The following is a 25,237-nucleotide window of genomic DNA, read 5'->3' as shown; positions in this document are numbered from 1 at the left end:
TTGAGTTATGTGGGGCACAGCAAGTTTGGAGGAAGGTGGGGAATCTGATTATTAACTGAATATTAAGACGCTTTGTCATTTTTCTCCCTATTATACTCAGATTTCTTCCCTATCTTTTGTTAGAGTCCTGAGAACCACAGTCTCTGAGTAATTTAATCTGCTGGTTTCTGATCCTTCTCACTTCTTTTCCACGTGGTCCCGGCCACGTGGCCATTCTGGTTGTTAAGATATGTGAATCCTTGGGGATATAATTAAAGAGGCACTGAGATTCTTTCATCAAAGGACAGTTCACCTGCTGCAGCTCTACTGCTGTTTGTGCAGGTTAACTACTTGGCAGTCCTTTCATGTCCTGGAGTCAATCTGTGTTTAAAGGATGGAGGTGAGTGGGCAGGACAGGGCAGTTTATCTTTGCTGCCTTCTCATTTATTATCGCATTGCTCTCTCTCACATGGCACTACCTCAGCTGATCAAAATCAGGGACCACATATCACCAGTGTCATTGCGATGAAAGGCAAAATGCATTCTTCATTTAATCTACATGAGAGTATTTAAAATAATCATGACAATAAATCTAATGGAAATACCCAAACATAGAAATTGCTTATTCCAGAGCAGAAATTACTGTCTTCTTTTTCTTTTTTTTTTTGCTAGGTTTCCCACAGCAGTCACAGATATCTTTCCAATATATGAATATTCTCAACTATCAGATCAGCCTGTAAAATCACGTCAGTTGCCTGCAGCCAACACATCTGTGCCTGATTTCAAACAGGGAATGGCCAGTTATCAACAGAAGCTCAACTCTATTCAACTTCCAGCCATAAGGCCATAACCCTTTGAAAGACCTCAGCATAAAGATGTTCTACTAAAATAGCATTCACCCAAATTGTGCCTCTCTCCCTCCCTCCTAAAATTCAACACAATCAAAATTTATTAGGTGCCTCTCATGTTCATATAAGGTTTAAGTGAGACGCCAGAAAAACAAGAATGGAAGAGACAGAGGTAGATAAGAACTTAGGGAGATGCACTGGGAGAAACGTAACTCCCAGCCAAATCCTGAGGATTTTTCAAGATATCAGCAATCTGATCACTGAAATCAAAGACCAAAAATACTAAAGCAGGAATTTTTTTCATCCACTGAAAAGACATGAGAAGTCAATCAACATAAATCTGACAGCGCAGGTCCCTTAACACAGAAAACTTGAAGCCAAGCTCTGTGCCAGGAAGACAGGTGGAATTCATCATTCCTTTGCAGTTTCCTGAAATTCACAGGGCTTTACATACTGTCCCTTTGAATTATGAGAGTAACATCACTTAATATACTCATTAAATGCAAGAGCCATAACATGTATAGCAACCATGTGTAGGTGACATACATCTTCTGAAAAATATCCAGAATATCTCAAACTTTGCTGGCAGACTGAACCAAAAAAACCCCACAGGGCTCCCCAACAAAGCTGAAAAGCTGCCTGTTCATCTAAAGCTATTGAGAAGGCACTACAAGTTCCAACTTCGCATCGTTCAATAAGCACATGGTCAGGAGTGTGAAGAGTGGCCACCTATGTGCCAAGAGATTAGCCACAGTCCCCACTAAGTAGTGGAGGCGGTAGGGGACAGAGGGCAGCAGGGGAGGTTTGTGTGACCTATCCACTTTGAGAACAAGATACAGCTTTTCTAGGGGTCTCCAGCATAGAGTGTTTTTGCTTCAGTGAAGTGTTATCTATGAACAAGCCATCCCAGCACATGACAGCATAAGCTAACAAAGCCTGAAGTCCAGTGGAGGCCACCTCCTCACCTCGTTATATTACCTAAGACCAGTAGCCAGTGTTGCTATGACAACTTTTCAAAGTAGCCTTATTGAAGACCAAGAAAAAAAAAACCCCTCCAAGCACAGATTATGCCTACAGGACATGAAAGAGTTGGTCAATTCAGTGGAAGGTAAATGGTCAGGACAGCTCTTAAGTGTTATTCAGAGACCCTCCACGCCCCCAATTTTGAAAATTGTCTGAAAACTTCACTTACACCGTTATGAAAGTATACAGAAGTTTCTTTAGAAACCTTAATACAATAATTACATAGGACCCCAAAAGGTTGCCCTTTCTGGTTCCTATGATCAAAGTGTGATTTTCCTCTGTCCCAGTATCAGCATCCCACATTGCAGATTTTTATAGCCCACTTGATATTCAAGCCCCAGGAGGGAGGAACTTTGATGTGGAGAAGCAAGCCCAAGTGGGAGATGGGCAAGTCCCCGGAGCACAGCGACTCCACGGACAAGGACCATCAAAACAAGACAGAGTGAAGGACTTTTCCTCGTTTTCTGATTCTACCAAGAAAAAAACATTACCTCCCTTAATAATTATTTATTTTCCAGTTTCCACAAGTGGTTCTCGTGATAATTGCTAACTTTGTGAAATGTTAGAACACTGACACGTGTGTAAAGCAAAGTGCCTTTTTGACATTTATGAAGAGCTGATTCTCTATAAATATAGAACAGTGGTAATCATCATAAGAACCACTCAATGGAAGAGATCAATAGTGAAGACAAATCCTCTTCTTCCATTGAAATTCAGAAGGCAAAAAAATAAAGTCCATTTTTTAAATCTCTTTGATAAACTAGCACATTCGGTGACTTACCAAATAAGATTTAAGATCAGAGCTATGACACAGATACAGGGAAATTTTAGGAAGCAAGGAAACATAAGCCAATTGGTCTATTTCCTCTCCTCGTATAGATCTATCTATAGATAGGTGTGTGTGACTCCTTTTGAGGCAGTGGATGCTATCCTGTCACTCACCTTATGATCTTTATTTTTTTTTTTAAAAAATCACCAACTGTGAGGAAGCTTGTAACACAAAATAAGCAATGATATCTATCACAAAATTGCTGGAAAAGCAGATAAGTTTCTGAGGGTGATTTGAGGAGGAATATTAAGTGTAAATTAGTATTCTGGTTCTGTTTGCCAGTGACATTTCTTTTTCCTCACAACAGCAGAACAGTGCTGGAGAAGGCAAAGCAGCAGCCGACACCTCTGTGAAGAGCACACTTAGCCCAAGCCAGACGCTTCTCAAAGGGCTGAAGGTGGACATGTACGCTCATTTGCCAATCAAATCTTGGTAGGTTTACATGCAGTATGAGTGCAGACCAAATCTCTACAAACCAGAAACAAGCACCATACCAGCACTGGCTGTGCCCATCTCCTGACCTTAATATGAATGCTGGGTTAAGTTTAGCATCTGACAGATCTCAGTGTGTCTCTCTGACCACCCTACCACCACCACCTCAATGCCTTTCATCATGTCTTAACATCTTAAAAAGATCAAGGATCTGATTGTTATCCCAGAGGTTCCAATTCCCACCTGGGTGATACAGATCTCTGAAAATATGCCAAGTGGCATCATGCACCTACTGAACAAATAAATCCTTATGGAGCACCTGCTCTGCCAATGTCTATAGGAGTATGTGGGAGAGTGGTCCAAAGCATGGACCATGGAGCCAGGCTGCCTGATTCAAATCCTGGCTCTGCCACGTGCTGGCTGGGGTGGCTTTGGACAAGTTAGTACTTAATCACTCCGTGCCTCAATATCCTCATCTGTAAAATGGGGATAATAGTTGTGCCTGCTTCAGATGGATCCTGTGAGGATTAAGGAGTGAATATATATGAAGCATGAAGCACCTCCACAGCGCCTGGCATACATTGGTGTCGCTCTTAGGTCTTAGCAAACCATGCTAGTGTCTGGGTATAAGGTGAATTAAGAGCTCCCCATTTCATATGCCTCATCCAGTCTGTTCTATTTGATCCACTTCTCATCACTAAAGAAATAAGTCAAGTAAGGCATTCTTCTATTTTTTTCTTCCACATGCCTAAGGTATCCAACTAAGTGTTAAACTGCTAATCTGCCTCAGTCTTTCCAAAGCTATTTATGGTAATTAATCTCACAGTCCATTAGGACTAACTGAAAAAAAGAGGTTTGTTCTAATTTCAAAAAGGAGACACTCCAACATTCCAATTTATTATTATAATACCTACCATTTATTATTAACTACATGCTAGGCAATATGTTCAATCCTGACAAAAAAAATTCCATGAAGTGGGTATGAGTTGCCCCACTGATGAGGAAATTAGAGCTGAGAAGGACAATGTTGTCTTGCTTCATATCACACATGTAACAGAGTACCACAAGCTGTTCTAACAAACCCCTGGGTCTCAGCGGTTTGACAAAGCAAGACTCTCTTGCCTGTCTCAGTCAATGCAACGGTGGTGATCGAGATGGGAGGGGAAGCAGGCTGTGCTGCACGAGGTCATTAAAGGATCCAGGCAACCTCCGTTTTCTCAGTCCTCTTCCAAATCCCCTGCCCCCTAAACCTTCTCCAATCAGATGGCAGAGGGGGAAAGGGAGAGGGTCACATACGATGGAAGGTTATATTTCTGGCCCAAGGCTGAAAGTGGCCCATTCTACTCCTACCACTCTCATTCCAGTAGCTAGAATTCAGTCACATGGTCACACCTGAACTACAAGGGAGGCTTGGAAATTTGGCTGCTCTGTGCCACTCCTTCTCACAGTCTCTGGGACACACTGCCAGTAAATAGCAGAGCCAGGTCCTGAACCAGATCCACTGGCTCCAAAGCCCTCACTCTGCCAGCTGACTTCTCAACAGAGTGGAAGGCTGACTCACTCCATCTGGAGTCATACTTGTGAAATTTCCTGTTATTTTTATATATATATATATATAGTTGTATACAACTATTTATTTGGCATGGTTTCTTTAATTCATCATGAAAATAGCTAAGAACACTCTATGACTTTTATCGGCCTACCTCAGTCTCTCACCAGCCTTTGCTTCCAGGAACACAAACCATCTCTGACTGAAAGAGCACACCCTCTGTGGGGATCCCAAATTATTGCTGTCTCTTCAAAGTCCATATCAAAATATCACTGCTACTAAATTGAAATGTGTGACATATGAGATTCCAACTATGTATGTGACATCTGTTTAATCATCTTCATGCACATATTCATTGGATTCTTGCCATTGAATTAAGGAAATAAAAGACACATTGATGACCTGTCTGATCAATAAGTGATAAACATTATGAAAAGCCTTTAAGAACAATATCCAAAATCTGATGTGTAGATGCTACACTCAAAAAAAAAAATTGATGACATGTTATAGTCAATGCCGGGCTGCAAAATGATTACACATTAGGGAAGGCTTGAGTCACATACAAAATAGCACCTTAGCCATGTTACCATCAGCCTAAATATAATGTAAGAGTCTTGAATTTGATTGGTTAATTCTGCTCCATGAGCAGCACACTATTGAAAATCAATTCAAGAAACCTACTAATCCTCAACAACAGAAGCCTTTATGGTCAACAATTGGAAATTTTTTATTAGCATCATTATTTCCGTTAACCAAATACTTTCAGCCTTCTGTCTTCTTAACACAAGGTAGGAGTCCACTTCCCCACCCTCTTTGAAGTTAGGCATGGCCCTAGGACTTGCTTTAGTTTATGAAATATGAGTAGAAATGACAATTGTCATACTTGGGGGAAAGATTTGAGGACAAGTACAGGCAGACCTTGTTTTACTGCACTTCATGGTACTTCACAGATACTGCATTTTTTACAAATTCCAGGTTTGGGGCAACGCTGCGTTGATTAAGTCTATTGGCACCACTTTTCCAACAGCATTTGCTCACTTCGTGTCTGCGTGTCACTTTTTGGTAATTCTTGCAGTACTGTATTTTATTTTACTTTATTTTTAATTTTTATTTCTTTATTGAAGTACAGTCAATTGCAATGTGTCAATTTCTGGTGTACAGCACAATATCCCAGTCATGTATATACATACATATATACTTTACAGTATTTAAAATTTTTTCCTTAGTAATAATAATAGTAATAGTAATAATAATAATATTTATTATGATGATCTGTGACCAGTGATCTTTGATGTCACTATTACAATTTGCTAAAGGCTCAGATGATGGCTTATACTTTTTAGTAATAAAGTACTTTTAAATTAAGGTATGTACACTGTCTTTTTCTATATAATGCTATTGCACACTTAGACTACAGTATGGTGTAAGCATAACTCTTATACGCACTGGAAAACAAAAAAAATTATGTGACTCACTTTATTACAATGTTCGCTTTATTGTGGTGGCCTAGAACCGAACCCTCAATGTCTCTGAGGTCTGCCCATACATAATTTGCCACAATCCCATTCTCTTGCTGTGGTGAATTAAAAATGGCCATAAATTCTCTGTGGTTTCTTCCACCTACAGTTAGGGTCTTTCCCCTTCTTTTGAATCTAAGCTGGCCCTAGGACTTGCTTTGACCAACAAAACATAGTGAAAGTAACCATGTGAGCATTGTCTTCAAGAAGGCTTGAAATTTCACATCTCATTCTTTATTAGAGCAATGAAGCCCAGGCTGGACTCCTTGAAGATGAGAGACCAGGTGGTTAGAGAGACCTGGCCCTCCCAGTTGCTCCAGCAATCTCAGCTGAACCCTGGACACACGAGCGAGCCAGCCGGTACCAGCCATCCTTAGCCAACCCACCAGCTGACTGTGGCTATGTAAGCACCCCTGGCAAGAACAGCAGAACCACCCAGCTAAGTCCAGCCCAAGTTGTAAAATAAACAAATAAATTGTTGTTTAAAGCCACTGAGTTTGGAAATTGTTTGTTACACAGCAATAGGTGACTAAGACAGCCCCATGGGCAACTGAAGAAGCAGACAGGGTGCTTATTTCTATCTGGATCTCTGGGTGAGGAGGACAGAGCAGAGTTCCTCAAAATGTATACTAGGAGTAACAGATAACCCTTTATCATTTAAGCCATTGAAGTTTTTTGTTTTTTAGGGGTTTTTTTAACTTTAATTTTATTTTTATTTTTATTTTATTTTATTTATTTTTTAATTAAAAAAAATTTTTTTTCCATATACAAAAATCAACTCAAAATGGATTAAAGACTTAAACATAAGACAAGATACAATAAACCTCCTAGAGGAAAACATAGGCAAAACATTATCTGACATACATTTCAAAAATTTTCTCCTAGAAGAAATAAAAGCAAGAATAAACAAATGGGACCTAATGAAACTTACAAGCTTCTGCACAGCAAAGGAAACCAGAAATAAAACAAGAAGAAAACCTACAGAATGGGAGAAAATTTTTGCAAGTGAAACCGACAAAGGCTTGATCTCCAAAATATATAAGCAGCTCATACAACACAATAAGGAAAAAATAAACAACCCAATCCAAAAATGGGAAGAAGACCTAAACAAGCAACTCTCCAAGGAAGACATACAAATGATCAAAAAGCACATGAAAAAATGTGCAATATCACTAATTATCAGAGAAATGCAAATCAAAACTACAATGAGGTATCACCTCACACCAGTCAGAATGGCCGTCATTCAAAAACCCAAAAATGACAAATGCTGGAGAGGCTGTGGAGAAAGGGGAGCCCTCCTACACTGCTGGTGGGAATGCAGTTTGGTGCAGCCACTATGGAAAACAGTGTGGAGATTCCTCAAAAGACTAGGAATAGACTTACCATATAACCCAGGAATCCCACTCCTGGGCTTGTACCCAGAAGGAAATCTACTTCAGGATGACACCTGCACCCCAATGTTCATAGCAGCACTATTTACAATAGCCAAAACATGGAAACAACCTAAATGTCCATCAACAGGTGACTGGATAAAGAAGAGGTGGTATATTTATACAATGGAATACTACTCAGCCATAAAAACCGACAACATAATGCCATTTGCAGCAACATGGATGATCCTAGAGAATGTCATTCTAAGTGAAGTAAGCCAGAAAGAGAAAGAAAAATACCATATGAGATCGCTCATATGTGGAATCTAAAAAACAAAAACAAACAAAAACAAAGCATAAATACAGGACAGAAATAGACACATGGACAGAGAATACAGACTTGTGGTTACCGGGGGGGGGGGGGCGGGTAGAGGGTGGGAAGGGATAGACTGGGATTTCAAAATTGTAGAATAGATAAACAAGATTACACTGTATAGCACAGGGAAATATACACAAAATGTTATGATAAATCACAGAGGAAAAAATGTGACAATGAGTGTGTATATGTCCATGAATGACTGAAAAATTGTGCTGAACACTGGAATTTGACACAACACTGTAAAATGATTATGAATCAATAAAAAATGTAAAAAAAAATTTTTTTGATTTATAATCATTTTACAATATTGTGTCAAATTCCAGTGTAGAGCACAGTTTTTCAGTTATACATGAACATATTTATATTCATTGTCACGTTTTTTTCTCTGTGAGCTACCATAAGATCTTGTGTATATTTCCCTGCACTTTACAGTATAATCTTGTTTATCTATTCTACCCACCCTCCACCCCCTTGGCAACCACAAGTTTGTATTCTATGTCTATGAGTCTGTTTCTGTTTTGTATTTATGCTTTGCTTTTTGTTTTTGTTTTTTAGATTCCACATATGAGTGATCTCATATGGTATTTTTCTTTCTCCTTCTGGCTTACTTCACTTAGAATGACATTCTCCAGGAGCATCCATGTTGCTGCAAATGGCGTTATGTTGTTGGTTTTCATGGCTGAATAGTATTCCATTGTATAAATATACCACATCTTATCTGTCATTAATTACTGTAAATGTTAATGGACTAAATGCTCCAGTCAAAAGACATAGAGTGGCAGACTGGATAATAAAGCAAGAACCATTAATATGCTGCATACAAGAGACCCACTTTAGGGAGAAGGACACATATAGATTGAGAGTGAAAGGATGGAAAAGGATATTCCATGCAAATGGAAAAGCCAAAAAAGCAGGTGTTGCAGTACTGATTTCAGACAAAATAGACTTTAAAACAAAGGCCATAAAGAAAGATAAAGAAAGATATTTTATAATGATTAAAGGAGTGATACAAGATGAGGATATTATACTTGTTAATATATATGCACCCAATATAGGAGCACCTAAGTACATAGAACAATTACTAACAGAGATAAAGGGGGATATTGATGGGAATACAATCATAGTTGGAGATTTTAACACCACATTAACATCACTAGACAGATCTTCCAGACAGAAAATAAATAAGGCAACAGAGAAATTAAATAATACAATAGAAAACTTAGATTTGGTGGATATTTTCAGAGCATTACACCCCCAAAATAGGATATACATTTTTTCTCAAGTGCACAGGGTTTTTTAAATTGAAGTATAGATGGTTTACAACATTGTGTTAATTTCTGGTATATAGCATAGTGATTTTATATATATATATACACACACACACATATATATGTATACACACACACACACACACGTATTTTTTCATTATATTCAAGGTATTGAATATAGTTCCCTGTGTTCTACAGTAGGACCTTGCTGTTTATCTTTTTTATATATAGTAGTATCTGCAAATCCTGAACTCCCAATTTATCCCTCTACCCCACCCCCACCTTTTCCCCCTGGTAACCACAAGTTTGTGTTCTTTGTCTGTGAGTCTGTTTCTGTTTTGTAAGTAAGTACATTTGTGTCACTTTTTTAGATTCCATATATAAGTGATATCATATGGTATTTTTCTTTCTCTTTCTGGCTTACTTCACACAGAATAACAATCTTTAGGTCCATCCATGTGCAGCAAATGGTGTTATTTTATACTCTTTTATGGCTGAGTAGTATTCCGTTGTATATCTATAGCACAACTTCTTTATCCAGCCATCTGTCGATGCACATTTAGGTTGCTTCCATGTCTTGGCTGTTGTATATAGTGCTGCTATGAACATTGGGGTGCATGTATCTTTTCAAATTAGAGTTCCCTGTAGATATATGCCCAGGAGTGGGATTGCTGGATCATAGGGTAAGTCTATTTTTAATTTTTTAAGGAATCTCCATACTGTTTTCCATAATGGCTACACCAAACTACATTTCCACGAACAGAAGCCACTAAAGTTTTGAAGTTGTCTTTTACTACTCTAGTCAACCCTGACCGATTCTGAAATTGGTACCAATAAGTGAAATGCCACTCTACCAGAAGAAAACTAACATGTGAGGTCAGGGAGTGGACAGAGATGAAACCAGCATCAGAAGCTGCAAGGATGACAACCCCTATCACACAGTGACATGGTATCTAGTAAAATGTTCACCTGTGAAAACTCGAAGGCAAAAATGTGCCAAATGAATACATAGCTCCAAGGGAGAGTGACGAGGACATAGAGCAAAGGCCCACGGCCACCCTACAATGGGCCCTTGGTATGAGCAAGAAATAGACCTCCCATTTTTAAGGCCTTAAAATGTTTGTGGTTGATTGTTTTCAGAGCATGTCCTGACTGATACAGCCTCTGAGCTATTCTTAACACTAAAGTGATGTCTGTCAGCACTGAAAGGGGAAAGACACCAGTCATCGCTTTACCGTGGCCCACAGAGAAATGTTCCCAGCAAAGTCAACATGAGAAATACTGAACTGGAACATAAAGCTTATGGCTCTGGAATACTGGGTAATGAAAACAGGCAAACATTCAAAACAACCTCACTTTCTTCAGTAAAAGCATCAGGTAACCTATGGAGTACAGGGCTACAAATAAGGAGAAGCCCAGTGAAAGAAGAAAGAAAAAAAAGGTTCGTTTGGGATTTTCTCCTCTTTTAATATTTCCTGATGGGTTGGGAGTTCTTTGCTACAAATGACAACACTGGAGAAAACATAACTCCCCCAAAATGATGAATAAGCCTATAATTCTTTGTATCATTGTGCAAGACTGTTACAGGCAAACACATAGTTAGGGTGTTACGTAGAATGTGAATCAGAATAAAAGAAAAGATTTTGTCTCATTTTTTAAATTTGGATTCAGAGTTAGTTTTTGAGTAATGCAATTTTCGCAAAACTGCAGGACACAGAGCAGCTGGTAAAAAATTTACAGTGATTCTTTAGACCTACCCCAGCTCTCCTCTGATATTTTTATAGACCTAACCTTCACTCGACCTTTCTTCCTTCTGGAACTGCAACCACCATACTTGAAGTGTGCAAAAGAGGACTTAGATATCAGCTGGAACTCCAGGTTGGGAGTGAGATTTAAGTGTAATTGATATCGGGCATCAGACAAATCTCAACCAAGGGAATGAGTCTGTCCGTCTCAAGCAGCAGGCTTATACATGCCCACATCCGGGATTGATAGATGTGTGCTGCTGTTTCATATACACCAAGGTGACCCCATCCACTCAGCCTGCCATAGCAGTGATTCTTGAATAAATGCCCCCAACTGAGAAAGAAGTGCAAAAAGTGATTCTCACAATCCAGACTCATCATCAGAATCAACATCCCTGAGCTCCAACGACTGAACCACACCAGGCTGACCCTGGGGAGCCCAGGAGTTCATCAGCCCCACTTTGTGCAGCAACAAATGGAAATTTTCCCTCCAAAAGGCCTGCTGATTTTCATGGAAATGGACATCAGCCCAATATTAATACCGGCGGGGCGGCTAATAAAGCAAATATCAATTTTCCAAGAAGGCTGTTGGTATTGGCTACGAGCACAGAAAACAGCCAAGAATAAAGCAAATAAATCCAAGGGAGGGAAAATATTACACTTCGGAAGAACTATGAGCAGAATAGATAATTTTAAACTATTTGGTCATTTAACTGGGAAAGAGTTGAATGCAGGATTACTGAAATTTGAAAAGTGGTGTATTTATGATTCCCAGATACAATTTTTTCCAACAAAATGGGCACCACTACAGAATTCTAACTTTTCCATTTAATATAGATTGGGGAATACCTTTTTTATTCATTTTTTTAAGTTGAAGTATAGTCAGTTTACAATATTGTATTAATTTCTGGTGTACAGCATAATGTTCCAGTTATATACATATTTCTTTTCACATTCTTTTTCATTATAGGTTACTACGAGATATTGAATATAGTTCCTGGTGCTATCCTGAAGAAACTTGTTGTTTAATCTATCTTATATATAGTAGTTAGTGTCTGCAAATCTCGAACTCCCAATTTATCCCTTCCCTACCCGCTTTCTCCTCCATGGAAACAAAAGTTTGTTTTCTATGTCTGTGAGTCTGTTTCTGTTTTATAAATATGTTGATTTGTGTCTTTTTTCCTTAGAGTCCATATATAAGTGATATCATATGGTATTTGTCTTTCTCTTTCTGGCTTACTTCACTTAGAATGACAATCTCTAGGTTCATTTATGTTGCTGAAAATGGCATTATTTTGTTCTTTGCCTTTTTAAAAAAAAAAACAGTGTTTGCCTCAGGCTGAGTCACTTTCCTTTCTCTAACAGTGCCTGTAGTTGAGAAATGTGGGGCTTGGTGATGTTATATAGTTATCAACTTGTGAAGTACCTTATTCTGTTATTTACCATATCCTTTACAAGTTAAGTGCTGCAACTATATATAAAACAGAAGAACAACCAGGACCTACTGTACAGCACAGAGAACTATATTCAATTTCTTATAATGAGCCATAATGGAAGAGAAACTGAAAAAATATACATGTACATACGTATATGCATAACTGAATCACTTTGCTCTATACCTAAAACTAATACTGTAAATTGACTACAATAAAAAATAAGAATTTTTTTGAAAAAAGAAATTCAGTTCTGCAATAGTTTTCTGATGCTTGGATTCTTTCCATAGATGAGTTTAAATATAAATACATAGCTCAATCCCTGCCACCACCTCCATATTCAAGAATATAGTAATAGAAGACCCAGTGAACTTGTAGGTTCAGTGAAAAGAAGGATGTCTCCATCATTATTCCCAGGGGAGGAATATAGCATTCTGTCAAAAGACCCCTGAAACCACAAAAGAAGGGATAAGTTACCTTAAAACAGGGTTTGTTTTGTTTGTTTTTATATTTACACAGATTTTTTTCCTCCAGCTTTATTGAACTATAATTGGCATATAACATTGTGTAAGTTTAAGCTGTAGAATGTAATGATGTAAAACATGTATAACTTGCAAAACAATTACCACAGGAAGAGTAGTTACCACATTCTCACCTCAAGAAAGATTTTAACTATATTCATTTCGCACAAAAAGAACTCAATGAAAAATCAGACAAAACCATTTTTAATATCAAACCAAATGATGTGATGAGCTTTTAATTATTTAGTTTGATATTATCTAGGCCTGAACTATGTGGATGATAAACTATCAAAGGGATTTTTTTTCTTGCCTCTAATTTGGGCTCTGTGTTCTTCACCCCTTGGTTGATACTAGTTTCAACAGACAAATTTTCAACCCATGGTCCGCCACTTTATCCCTGGTAAAGGAAAAAATTCTATTATCTCTGCAGCCTCGTGTCCCCCATGCACCCGTACCGCGCCCTCTTCATTCACCTGTAATCCTGCCTCACTAGACCACTTGACATTTCCCAAACACGTCAGACTTTCTCGCCTCCCTATGCTGCTCTCCATGGCTGAAATGTCCTTTCCCCACTCCTTTGCAGTCAAATCCTAATCAAACCCAGTGCCAGTTCCTCAACACAATTTCCTCTAACAACCCCTGGCACAATGAACAGAACTTTCCTCCCCATCCCTAAAAACTTTGTTCAAGTGGCCACTCTGGCAATCACTATGGAATCACGTGCTCTAAAAACTGACGTCATTCTTTAGCCATCATCATCTCCTGACTATCTCGTAGATTGCTGTATGCTGTATTAGTTCTCGATTGGTGCAAAAAAAAAAATTACCCCAAAACATAGTGGCTTAGAGCATCAACTATTATTTCACAGTTTCTGTGAGTCAGGAATCTGAGCAAGGCTTAGCTGGGTTTCCTAGCTCTGGGTCTTTCATAGGCTGTCACCAGGCTGTCAGGGGCCACAGTCTCATCTGAGGGCCCAGCTGGGAGTGGACCTGCTTTCCAAGCTCACTCCAGTGGTGGCTGGCAGGTTTCAGTTCCACATCAGCTGTTGACTGGAGGCCGTCCTCCGTTCCTGGCTACCTGGGTCTCTCCATAGGGTAACACACAACATAGCATCTGGTTTCATCAGAGCAAACAAGTGAGAAGGCGAGAGAGTGCCAGCAAGAGAGAGAGAGCATGCTGGCAAGACAGGAGTTACAGGCTTTTGTCATGGTAGCGACATCCCATCACTTGTGCATGTTCCCTTTGTTAGACGTGACCCACTAGATCCAGCCTACACTCACTACACAAGGGCATGAGTACCAGGAGCTGGGATCATTGAGAGCTGTATCAGAAGCTGTGTCTCATTTAAAAAAAAAAAATTACCATACATAAAATAGATAAGCAACCAGGACCTACTGTATAACACAGGGAACTATATTCAATTTCTTGTAATGAGCTGTAATGGAAAAGAAACTGAAAAAATATTTATATATGTATGTATATGTATAACTGAATTGCTTTGCTGTATACATGAAACTAACATTGTAAATCAACTATACTTCAATAAAAAAAAGAAAGAAGAAAGAAAGAAAGAAAAAAAAGATGCTGTGTCTCACATAAGTCTTACAGAGGAAGCATTCAGTAAGGATTTATTTATAAAAGTAGAAAAGGAATGTGACATTTTCTTCAAATATCCTTAGTTGTATGATCAAATTCCATTAAGTTTAAGGTTATGTAGTAATAGAAATTATACAAAGCCTATGTTCAGAAACACAGTTTTGAAATAGGCATCTCAAAGGCAACGTGACTGTGTAATTTTAATAAGTAATACCAGCTACTGTAACTAACAAACCCAACAACTCAATGGCTTCGCATAATAAAGTTTATTTCTCACTCTTGTCACAGGGAGTGCAGGGCAGTTCTCCTAAATGGCTCTCATCCACACAGTAGGACACCGTCATCTCTAAAACCCCAGGCGGATAAGAATGTATATGGATGATTATAAAAGGATTTTCACGACCAGGACTGAAAATGGCATCCATCACTTCCCCTCAGAGCCCACTGACCAGAAACCATTGACATGGCCCCATGCCAGCTGTATACAAGGCTAGAAAATGTCGGTTTTCTACATGCCCAGAGAAAGGAACAGACTGGTGAATATCTAGCCAATCAATCCCTGACAGAAGGATGCTATCACTCCAGTTGCTCTCCTTGTAAATGAAGAACTAAACCCTCTTTAAATAAAGTTCCCAACAGTAACTAAAATACAGACACACCAGCTCTCAGGTCAATAGTTTGGCAATGATTTCCCAGTCCTTGTTTCCTATTATCCTGAAATAAGCTGTATCAAGTTCTTAACGCACTGCATTTAACTAGTTACAGTGGGGCCAAAACAGCATCACAGTCTTTAAGTCAAGTCAGATATGTTGCCATCTTAGGAGGTGAAAGTCAGTTCAATTCAAATGTCTTCATCCAGATGAGGCTGAGCTGCATTAAGAGCCTAACTTAGAAGCAAATCTTTTATGCTCATAATGGCTACAAATATTTTGCAAAGCCAACATAGAATTTAATCTCTATGTATGAGAAAAGTAATCATGGTTTATATTCTGGGTCCAAACTTTCTCTTATTTGTGCTAGAGACTCCAGGAAACCAGGGAGCATGGTGGAGAGGGATGGGGGTGGGAGGGAGAGGGGGCGAAAGGCAGAAAGGAGCACAAGTACAAGACCCACCCAAACGTACTCTTGTCTACTAGCTGGTGGCTTGTCATTTCAGCCCAGATGCTTTAAGAGACCCCCAAAATTCAGAATTCTCAAGTTTCAGATTGTAAGAGAATTGGGGGGTGGGTGTGAAAGTATCATGCTATGACTTTCTATATGTTTACAACAGAAATAGTCAAAAGCAAAAAAAAGTGTGTGTGTGTGTCTAACCAGAGAAATCCTGTCTGACAACATTGAACAGATTGGTATATAAAAGAAGAGCCTAGAGACAACCACTCTACCTTATGGATGGTCTACATTAGCACAGCAAGGGAAAGGGACTCATGCCTCTGCATCATGCATAATGTATGCCACACATTGAGCAATGCAATCTCTCTTTAATTGTTAGCATCTCTTTCACCAACAGAAACATCAGAAACAAAACACTAGGACTTAATAAGCACATATTTTGTTACACATGGAGGAATTCGAGTCCAAGGGTACTATGAAAATATTAACTATGTTTGTACTTTCTCAACACCACAGTTACAAGACAGAAGAGCTTAGCATAAGGACAACTACAATGCCGGCAGTGTCACCGCCTTACATCGGAGCATGAATTCTTCATGACCATCTAGGTAGGATGCCTAAATTTAAATGGTTGAACACCAAGAGGGTTTCAAAGATCAAAAGGCAATTATTTCTTTTATATTTTTCTATGCAAAGCATAAACTGGGACTATTTTGCTATCATTTGGCAACCTTTTAATACACTAGAAGAACAAAAAAGATATCTTTCTGTTCAGGTCAGATTAGTTATATTCATCCTATTTATGTCTATTGCATAAGAAAAAAGGTGCATAATTAAGAAGACCTAAGACTCTTGAGACATTAAGAATAAGGTTACTTACCCACCATGGGTATGATTTAAAAGCAAGGTAGGGTTCCATGTCCCTAACAGTTCTCCCAGATTTCTGAAATCTTCACTTCATCCTTATGCTTCCCAAATTTCATTTATTAGAGTAGAGCTTTGTAAATCCACAAATCTCCTAAAATTGCCTGCAAAAAAAGTGCAATTCTAGTATGAGCTTGTGCATTTTCCTGGGGACAGTATCTAGGGCTCTTATCAGATTTCTAAAAGGATCTTTGAGCACACTAAAATTAAGGGCACTGGACACTTCTTCGGTTAATAAGCTCTTCAAATGCAAATCACCCTTGGAAGATTATTGATGCTTTTTACACAAACAGTATCCAAAGGCTGGTTGGCATGTGGCCCGTGCATGCAGAATGTTTTTACCAGACTGAAGCCTCCCTCTTAAGTACATTTTGTATGACTCCAGGTTGGGAGAATGGGGCACCCAAGTTACACAGACCTACGTGTCAACAGATGCTACGTAGTGCTTGCTCTGGAGTCTGTTTTTGGAAATTTTGCTAACCAGACACCCTGCTCTCAGCTTAATTTCTCACATTTCTCACCAGCCCTGCAAACAAAAGTTGGGGAAAAGCAGTGGGCAACTTAAGGTTCCTGAGTTTCTCTGTGTTCACCTAGAACACTTCAAATTGAAGTGAACAAGTTAAAAACCCACGTTCAGCTGTGTCAAGTCCTTCCACATGAATTTTGATATCCATCAGTGATTATGTTAAAAAAAAGATGTTCCAGATCATGTTAGACAGTCTTGATCTCTTGATGTAGACTGCTCAGTTGACAGTTCTACATGTAAAATTATCAAATAAAAATGAATGCTGTAACTTCATTGAATTCTATCTTTTTAAAATACATCCAATTTTTTTAACAGGTCAGTATGAAGTTGCCAACTGTCCTCTCTTAGGCTGGACTTTCTTCTATTGTAAGATTATATTTATTTTAATTTGAAGGTATTCAGCTATCCTTTATCTGATAAAATTATGGTGATAGAAGTTGAATAGAAAAAATGGCAATTCATTTTTTTTTAATTTCCCTTATTCATAAAATCCAAGAGCCTATCATTAATTTATACAATAATGTGAATTTACTTATCAACTTGATTTCCTACCTTGAGAGGGCAGAATGTTCTAAGGAAGTGAAGGCAGTGGGAAAGGGAAGAAGAGAAGTAGAGATGTCCTGATGATGTAGAACCCCAAGGGAGGGTTGGCATGGGCAGAGCACTCCTATGGGGTCGGGGGAGGTCAAGGGCAGGATGAGGGATCTGGTCACCTGGACGCAAAAAGGGAAGTGGAAAGGCCCCCCAAACAAATTCTATCCCTTTAGTCATGTGATCAATGGCCTTCCTTGGCTCTCGGGGCATATTTGGGATCAACACTGCTAAACAAAGCTAAATGTAAATGTCTGCACTGCAAAGACACCGTGGAGGTGTTATATTTTATACAAATCTAAAAGTTGTATTCAGAAAAGATCATTTGAATTACTTATTTATAGAGAATTCTGAAGCTTTGCTTTATTTTACTTTGACAGGTCCATCCCTCTAGACGAACAGAGAGAAGTCACTTAAGCACAGGCGAATCTAATAGAAGCCAAAGATCTTGCCCGTACAGATTGCTTGGGCCTGGCGACGTGGCCACATTGAGTGGAACTTCCCCATAGATACCATTCCTGCTTTCTGAAGATTGTCTCAACCATCCCTTCACTCCTCCAGCAAATATTTATTTGGAATGAGCTAGATATTTCCACCCCATTCAATTCAACTGACTCATATTCACCAGCCAAACAAGGATGTCAGATATTTAAATACCAAAAGCCACATTTATATTAAGTGGAAAATATATATATTTTTTTAATTTCTAGAAGTCAGGAGAAGCCTGGTTTTTTTTTTTTTTCTTAAGGGTTATGACCATCAGTTTGAGAAGTGACCGCTCACCCAGTGGCCTGCTATTGAAATCTCCCTAGGACACTCAGTGCCTTTTGGTTTACAACAAAGAAAAGCTCATTCTGCAGCTATATAAAAGGATGCTCTAATGAAAAATCTTCTTACCTGTCTCAAAGGAATATTGAAAGGATGAATTAGATAATGCCTTCAAAAAGGTACTTTTAAACGACGCCTGGGAAATATAAGATGCTATCACTATTGTCATTTAGTTATAGACAATAATGTTACTTGTTTTTCTTGGAACAGCTACCTTTCCATCAGAAAATGCCAAAAAACAAATACCCTAAAAGCTACCATTTTATGGACTTAAAAATGTGTTTGTGGCTAGATGAATATTTCCCTTCTCCCTTCCTCCCTTCTGAGTCCAAGCAACCCCACGGGACCTGAAATTTCTGAAGTCAAGGTTGAGAGAAGAATGGAGACAGACAATAGCAGTATGTAAGCAGAAAACAGCAGAGAACAAAATTATGGAAACTCATCATAAAGGAGATATTTAACGGCACGTAATTCAAATGCTCGGCTATACCAGTGGAAGTCATGGACCCTGAAAAGTTAAGCAACATTCCAAACATTACACAGCTAGTTAGAAACAGAGTCATGGTAGTTCTTAAACATAACAAAATGGCTAGGGGAAGGAAAGTCCCCCATGCCTGTTTCAGCATCACCATGGTCCCAGAAGCTGCATCATAGTCAAGTTCTTCAAGAGGACATCCAAGTTTTGACACTGTACAGCATGGGGCTTATGACTTGGGACTTTCAAGTCTGGTGACACAGGCTCTTTCTCACCCCAGACTACCCCCTAGCTGGGTAACCTTAGGCAAATAATCTCTCCAAACTTAATTTCCCTCAGCTGTAAGAGTGGATATTATCAGTTCTTACTCACCATAGGGTTGTTGAGAGGATTAAATGTGACAACATAGACATATTTAACAGTGTCTAATGGTAACTGTTGCCTTTAATGTTTCTTGATGGCAAAATTGAGGATTAAAAGAGAAATGCATATAAAGTGCTCAGCTCAATGCTTGACACCATTTAAGTGCTCAGCAAATATTGGGAAATATTACTTCATACTTCTGCCCAGGCATCCATTTAGCAAATATTCATTGATCCCTTCCTTCCTGGGTGCCGGGAACTACACTATGGTCTAGGATTCCACTATCTGAGCTCAACTTGCTTACAGTCAAATGGGAGAGACAGACACGTGGCCAAATGAAAGCTCTACCTCAGTGCTGGGCAGAGCCCACGAGCCAAATCTGTGCCTATTTTTGTGTGGTCCACGAGGTAAGAATGGTTTTTTTTTTACATTTTTTAATGTTAAGGGGAAAAAAAATCAAATGAAGAAGAATATTTCATGACTTCTGAACAGGACATGAAATCCAAATCTCAGAGTCCATAATGAAATTTTATTGGAGCACAGCCACACTCATTCATTTAGATATTGTCTATGACTGCTTACATCCAACAGCCAACTTGAATAGTTGCAACTAAGACCATATGGCTGGCAAAACTGAAAATGTTTACTATCTGGCCCTTTACAGAAAACTTGCCAACTCCTGCCCTATATCTTGGTAACTATTACAACACATATATTCTCCAAAGGAAGCTATAGAAGCATGTGTTAGGGGATGCGGGGCATCTATCTCTGTCTGGAAACTTGTGGAAGCTTTACTAAGGATCTAAGTCTTAAAAAATAAGTAGGAGTTTGGCAGATGGAAAAGGGGACATGGATGCATAAAAGTCCAGAATCATGGCAGAGCCAGAGAGGTTCCAGAGAAACAGAAAGACACTGGGAGCTTCTTTAAGTTAACTCTGACCTTATTGTCCTCACAACATCCACAAATGCTGTCACTGTTTGTCCCTGTGCAAGAACATTACGTTTTCAACTGTCTAGTAATCTCCAGAACATTGTTTTTAAGGCCAGAACAATTCTCTTTTCTCAGCGTCATCACACAGAACTTTTGATCCCCCTGAGGTTTTCAAGTTTCTAATGGAAATGAGATTTAATGGCCTCATTATGAACATGCTCCTTCTTATGTCCATGTTCAGTCTCATTAGCATGTGTCACTGGGTTAATCTGTAACTGTGATTGGCTCTTACTGCAGGTCTTAAAACCATACTTGGCCATGAAGGTTTAGGGAGCCCTGAGACACACGCTCTGTGGATTAAAAAGAAGAGTGGAGAAAAAAGAAAATATACAAGAGAAGGGCGGGACTTAGCAGGTGGCACCAAAGTGACACCTGGTAACCTGGAAACGGCTGGAACAAGAACGTTGAAGTCTTCTGATCCTGGGGCCAGAAGATGAGCAGCACGGACAACCAGAGACATTTCTGAAACTTAGGACACAGAGGAGAAACAAGTGGCAGGTGCATAAGTGATGTCAGTCCCCGACACCTGTGACCGGCACTAGCTTCACTCAGTGAAGTCAATCAAAGGCTCTGCTCTTGTAAACTGAGAGGCTGGCATAAACTTGACGTCCCATGGCAGAAACTAAGAAAGACAGAATTGTGAAATACGTACTCACCAAAAATGGTAAAAGCAAATACCAGTTTAATTCTCCTCTCTGACTTGGAAGGGTCGACTGGTTAATACTTGGTCCCACCATCCAAGGCAGCTCTACTCCCTAGTCCTTCCTACTTCTGTACAAGGCACAGAAGCTCATCCCAGCTCTGCCAGGCATCCAGTGCAGCCTTGACCATCACTGCATTCCTCCACCCAAACTCCATTCATCCAACAACACACTGATGGAGCTCCTCTAAGAGGCCAGACCTACGCTGATCACTGAGGATACTGTAGGGCACAAGACAGAAGCTGTCCTCACTCTCATGGAGTTCTCTGCAGGGCAGGCAAGACAGATGTGGTGGTCAGTGAACTTACTGCTCTAGAATGAGACAACCAAGGGCCCTAATAAAGCCAAGTGGACAATGGTCCACAGTGAGGAAGAAGGGAGAATGGAACACTCCCCTCTGTGGACAGTCCCTTCAAGGCCCCTAAGCAGCATGATGTGTCCCATTGTTTGGTAGTGCTGACCAAACAAATCAGGCTTTTGCTTACACTCATGAGGGCAGAGGGGCTGTGCCAAGGAGACAAATCCAAGCCACATGCAGTACACAGTCCTCAAAACATCTCTACCTGCTCCTGAGTCAATCCAGTCATGCCTGGCTCTCCATCACTTAAGTTGGGTGTTTTCCCAGAAGTCTCTTCCATCCCCCTGCAAATAGACTTCACTGGGCATCCCCACCAGGTCAGCAGAGATGCCCAGACATGTCGGCACACCAGCAGGGGACACCGCTTGTGTTCTTTCCTGGGAAGCTACACCGTCCCTGAGAAAATGAATTGAAAACTTCAATTTGTCTGGCCCCTGGTTCATTAGCTATGTTGGACATGCCTGAACCATGTTCAGAAGCAAACCAGTATTCCAGCTATGGGCACACAAATGTCACTGAGCAACCCTGGACGCAATGAAATTGTGTGGTTTGGATTGCTGGGATCAAAATTGGATCCACATTGCATATTTATCACCCTCCAAGCAATATTCACACCATGAATCAAGTTCTAGCACTTTGCAGAAATGCTTTCAGGCACAAAGTACCTCATTGTTATGTTTCTCACCCACAAACAGTGCATTTTCTTAAATACAGAGCCAAAGGCAGCAAACCGTTCAACTAAATAGGGAAATGCTCTTAATGCAACAAGTGTTCTCACCACTGCCAAACTTCAATAAAGTCAGAAGGAAAATATACTTCCTTTACCCTCAATATAAAGAACGTGCATAAGTTTAAGAAAAGCAGAGGGACCCACTTATAACCTTTCTCACAAAAGCAATCAAACTGCCTGCTTTGTAAAGAATGACTACATACAAATCTCCTCTATCTAAGTGAGTAATATCATTATTTTAATATTTGTATGTGTGCCAAAAGTATATACAGCCTTATAACAATAAATAAGATTGTACACACAATAAAACCCCAGTGAAGTCTCTGCCTTAAGGACTTTTACAATCAAATGTGTAAATAAAACAAGAAGGAAAACTTCAGATGAAGCTTGGAGCTAGAAATGGGAAATCAAGGTGGAATGCTTCAAGTCAGTAAGTGTGCTGCCTCTGGTTTCAAGAATGTCAAAGGAAAAACTTACAGAAAGCAGAATACAGAAGAGTATAAAAATGAGAAAGGAGACAGTGAGTGCCAGATGGAGAGTGAAGTGTGTCTCTCCTCCTGGGTTCCCTGGCTAATACTTGGGCTCATACCCAACAGAAACTCCTTCCCAAGGAGACTGAAGGAAAGGGGGTTAGTTTCAGTGGCAGTTGAGAGGTTGGTCTCTGAGATAAGACTGGGTTGGAATCTTGGCTCTCACAAGTGTGCAATTCAGATCAAGGTCCTCAATCACCTCCGTATGTCTCAGTTTCCTCATCTGTAACAATATTGTAATACTTAGAGTCATAAGATTTCAGAGAGACTCAATGAAATAATAAAGTATAGTGCCCAAAATTCAAAAAAAGAGAAGTTTTAAATAAATCTTATCTACACTATTTTTAATAAATATATTTATCGTTATCTCGAAGAGAAAAGGAAGTAGTTGAATGGTGGGGTGAGGGAGGTCTGACTGGCATCCAAAAGGCCTTGGTCGTGGTGTCACCACCACCACCAAGGCTTCTTGCCACTCTGGATTTCTACAATTTCTTTGTTGAAAACAAAAATGTTGGACTAAACTATCCTAAAGTTCCCTTATATCCTGAAAAGAATTCCTTGAGAATTATCTGAAATTAAAACCAGTAAGTTCCTATTTCACTCACATTTCTTGCCAAAATGCCAAGCACCATATGGGCTCTCCTTGCTCTCTGTAATCTGGATTCAGTGTTGCCACAAATCAAATCATGTCTCCTGAGACACCATGACACTGATGACAAATTTAGACTCGAGTGTGAGTGTTTGTTCTGTTACCCAACAAGAGCTACAAGAAGGGGTCAATCTCTCTCTTCCCATATTTCAACTCAGTCACAAGAAGCCCAGACTCTCTTTGTTCTGAAAGCCACTTGACTTTGGCACTTCTCCAGGGATGAGGTTGCAACCATTGCCTTTAACCTCTGGGGAAAAAAACCCCAAGGCCTGGAATTATGGAAATAGATCCAGTTTACTTTGTGAAGTTTTCCCAAATCTGGTATCACTGAAATAAAAAATACAACGCTTACTCTAAACAATAAAAATGCCATTGAAACTGGAGGAGTAATTACAGTAAAAGGAATCATGGAAATGTATCTTTTCTAAGAAAATATCCAACAGCGGGTGATTTCTGAAGCCCAGGGTTGTGGTTCTGAGTGGCATGCATGCAATTTCAAACCATCTCTTTGCTCCTATTTATCATAACCATCAGTGTAATACCCTTGCTCTTTTGATAAGAAGCTAGATACCATTTCATTTCCTTAGTGTTTCACAGACATTGTGAAATCCTGTAACAAAGGGTGATATGAAATGGATGTATGAGATTTATCTGAAATCCAATTGTGTTTAGCCATAATACTGCTTATAGAAATCCCCCTTGTATAGGATATATTTACACAGAAATATACAGTAGCCACAATAAAGGATGTGAGTGATGACTTAAGCTGCCAGTATTGACATTGTTCTCAGCTGCCTTTCTTCTGGCTATTTGAGTCCCTTTAAGCACAGCTCTTTTTTATGTAATCCACATCCCTTTGGTTGAATGTGCTGCTTCTCTCACATGTAAATTAAATTAAATTTCCTAACAGCTAAAGACAGTGCACAAACCAAGAGAAGACCAGTTCTGTATGTCTCCATTGTGCTTATAATAATAGATGTTGATTTTGTTCAGTTTCAGTGACTGAAGAGCAGTTCCAATTTTTGAGCTACAGTACAGAAAATAAAAAATAGTTCTATCATACTGTATTTTATCATAGTGACAAGCTGATTGGATGGCATGGTATTGGCAAAAGAACACGGGTTTAAGTCAGAAAATCTGGGTTTCCATCCTGGCTCCACCATTTATTATGTGTGTCTGAGACCCAGTCTGCTCATCTGTAAAGTGAGAGACAGGACACTCCCCTCATAAGACCATTATGAGAGTGAAATAAAGTAATTTGGATCAATGAAATAGCATTATGCAAATATTAGCTGTGATTCTGTAATTCAATCAATGCCACCTCAAATCCTTTGGAAATTTGGTGGAAAGAGGTGGAATGATTAAATGGTTGGAGATAGGGTAGTCAGAGTCTATATTATTATTACTAATTCTCAACACACTATGATATTTTATCATTACAAAATAAACTTTAAGTCATGGAGTCTTTGCACACAGCTGTGCAATTTGTGACCTGTACCAGGGCATGCTCCCAGCTAAGAGGATGAGGGGGGAACACAGCCCACACTCCACTCACAGGGGGCACATCCTGGGAGAGGACTGTTCCTGGATGCCGAGACACCTTTTTTGTATTTTAACAAAGCCCTCCTATGGACCAGCAGTGAGCCTGACCAGAAATATTGCATTAAATCCTCAGACAATTCTGAGAAATATTATTGCCCCACTCTTACAAATTAGAAAACTGAGACTCCACCAAAAGAACTGTCCAAGGGATTAAAGTGTAAATCAAGGTCTTGTGACTCCTAGGTCAATGTTATGTTTAGTACACAATGGAAACCTAAGAGCAAAGGAACTCCCCACTAGGTGTTAAGCAGACAGATATAAAGCTGGATAGAGCACGATAAAAACTCAACCACAAGGGTTAAACTTTATACTCTGCTCATTTCTATCAACAGACCCTGAATCCACAAAAGGGAGAGGTTATGTCAAGACC

The 25,237-nt window shown here is 39.4% G+C and overlaps 1 long non-coding RNA gene across 2 annotated transcripts in view; it reads right to left on the bottom strand.

Annotated features, from left to right (window-relative positions):
• LOC140685615 (uncharacterized) overlaps window positions 1-21,163 on the bottom strand; it is a 46,938-nt gene extending 25,775 nt beyond the window's left edge. For both annotated transcript variants that reach the window (XR_012058866.1, XR_012058868.1), the window contains exons 1-2: window positions 20,954-21,163; window positions 16,480-16,627 (exon numbers count right to left, since the gene is read on the bottom strand). This is a non-coding gene — a long non-coding RNA (uncharacterized lncRNA). The remainder of the gene's footprint in view (window positions 1-16,479; window positions 16,628-20,953) is intronic.
• Between the last annotated feature and the right edge of the window lie 4,074 nt (window positions 21,164-25,237).

The sequence above is a fragment of the Vicugna pacos genome, chromosome 2 (assembly GCF_048564905.1).
Source record: "Vicugna pacos chromosome 2, VicPac4, whole genome shotgun sequence".
Classification (NCBI taxonomy): domain Eukaryota; kingdom Metazoa; phylum Chordata; class Mammalia; order Artiodactyla; family Camelidae; genus Vicugna; species Vicugna pacos.
This window is presented reverse-complemented; position numbering and strand designations above follow the sequence as displayed.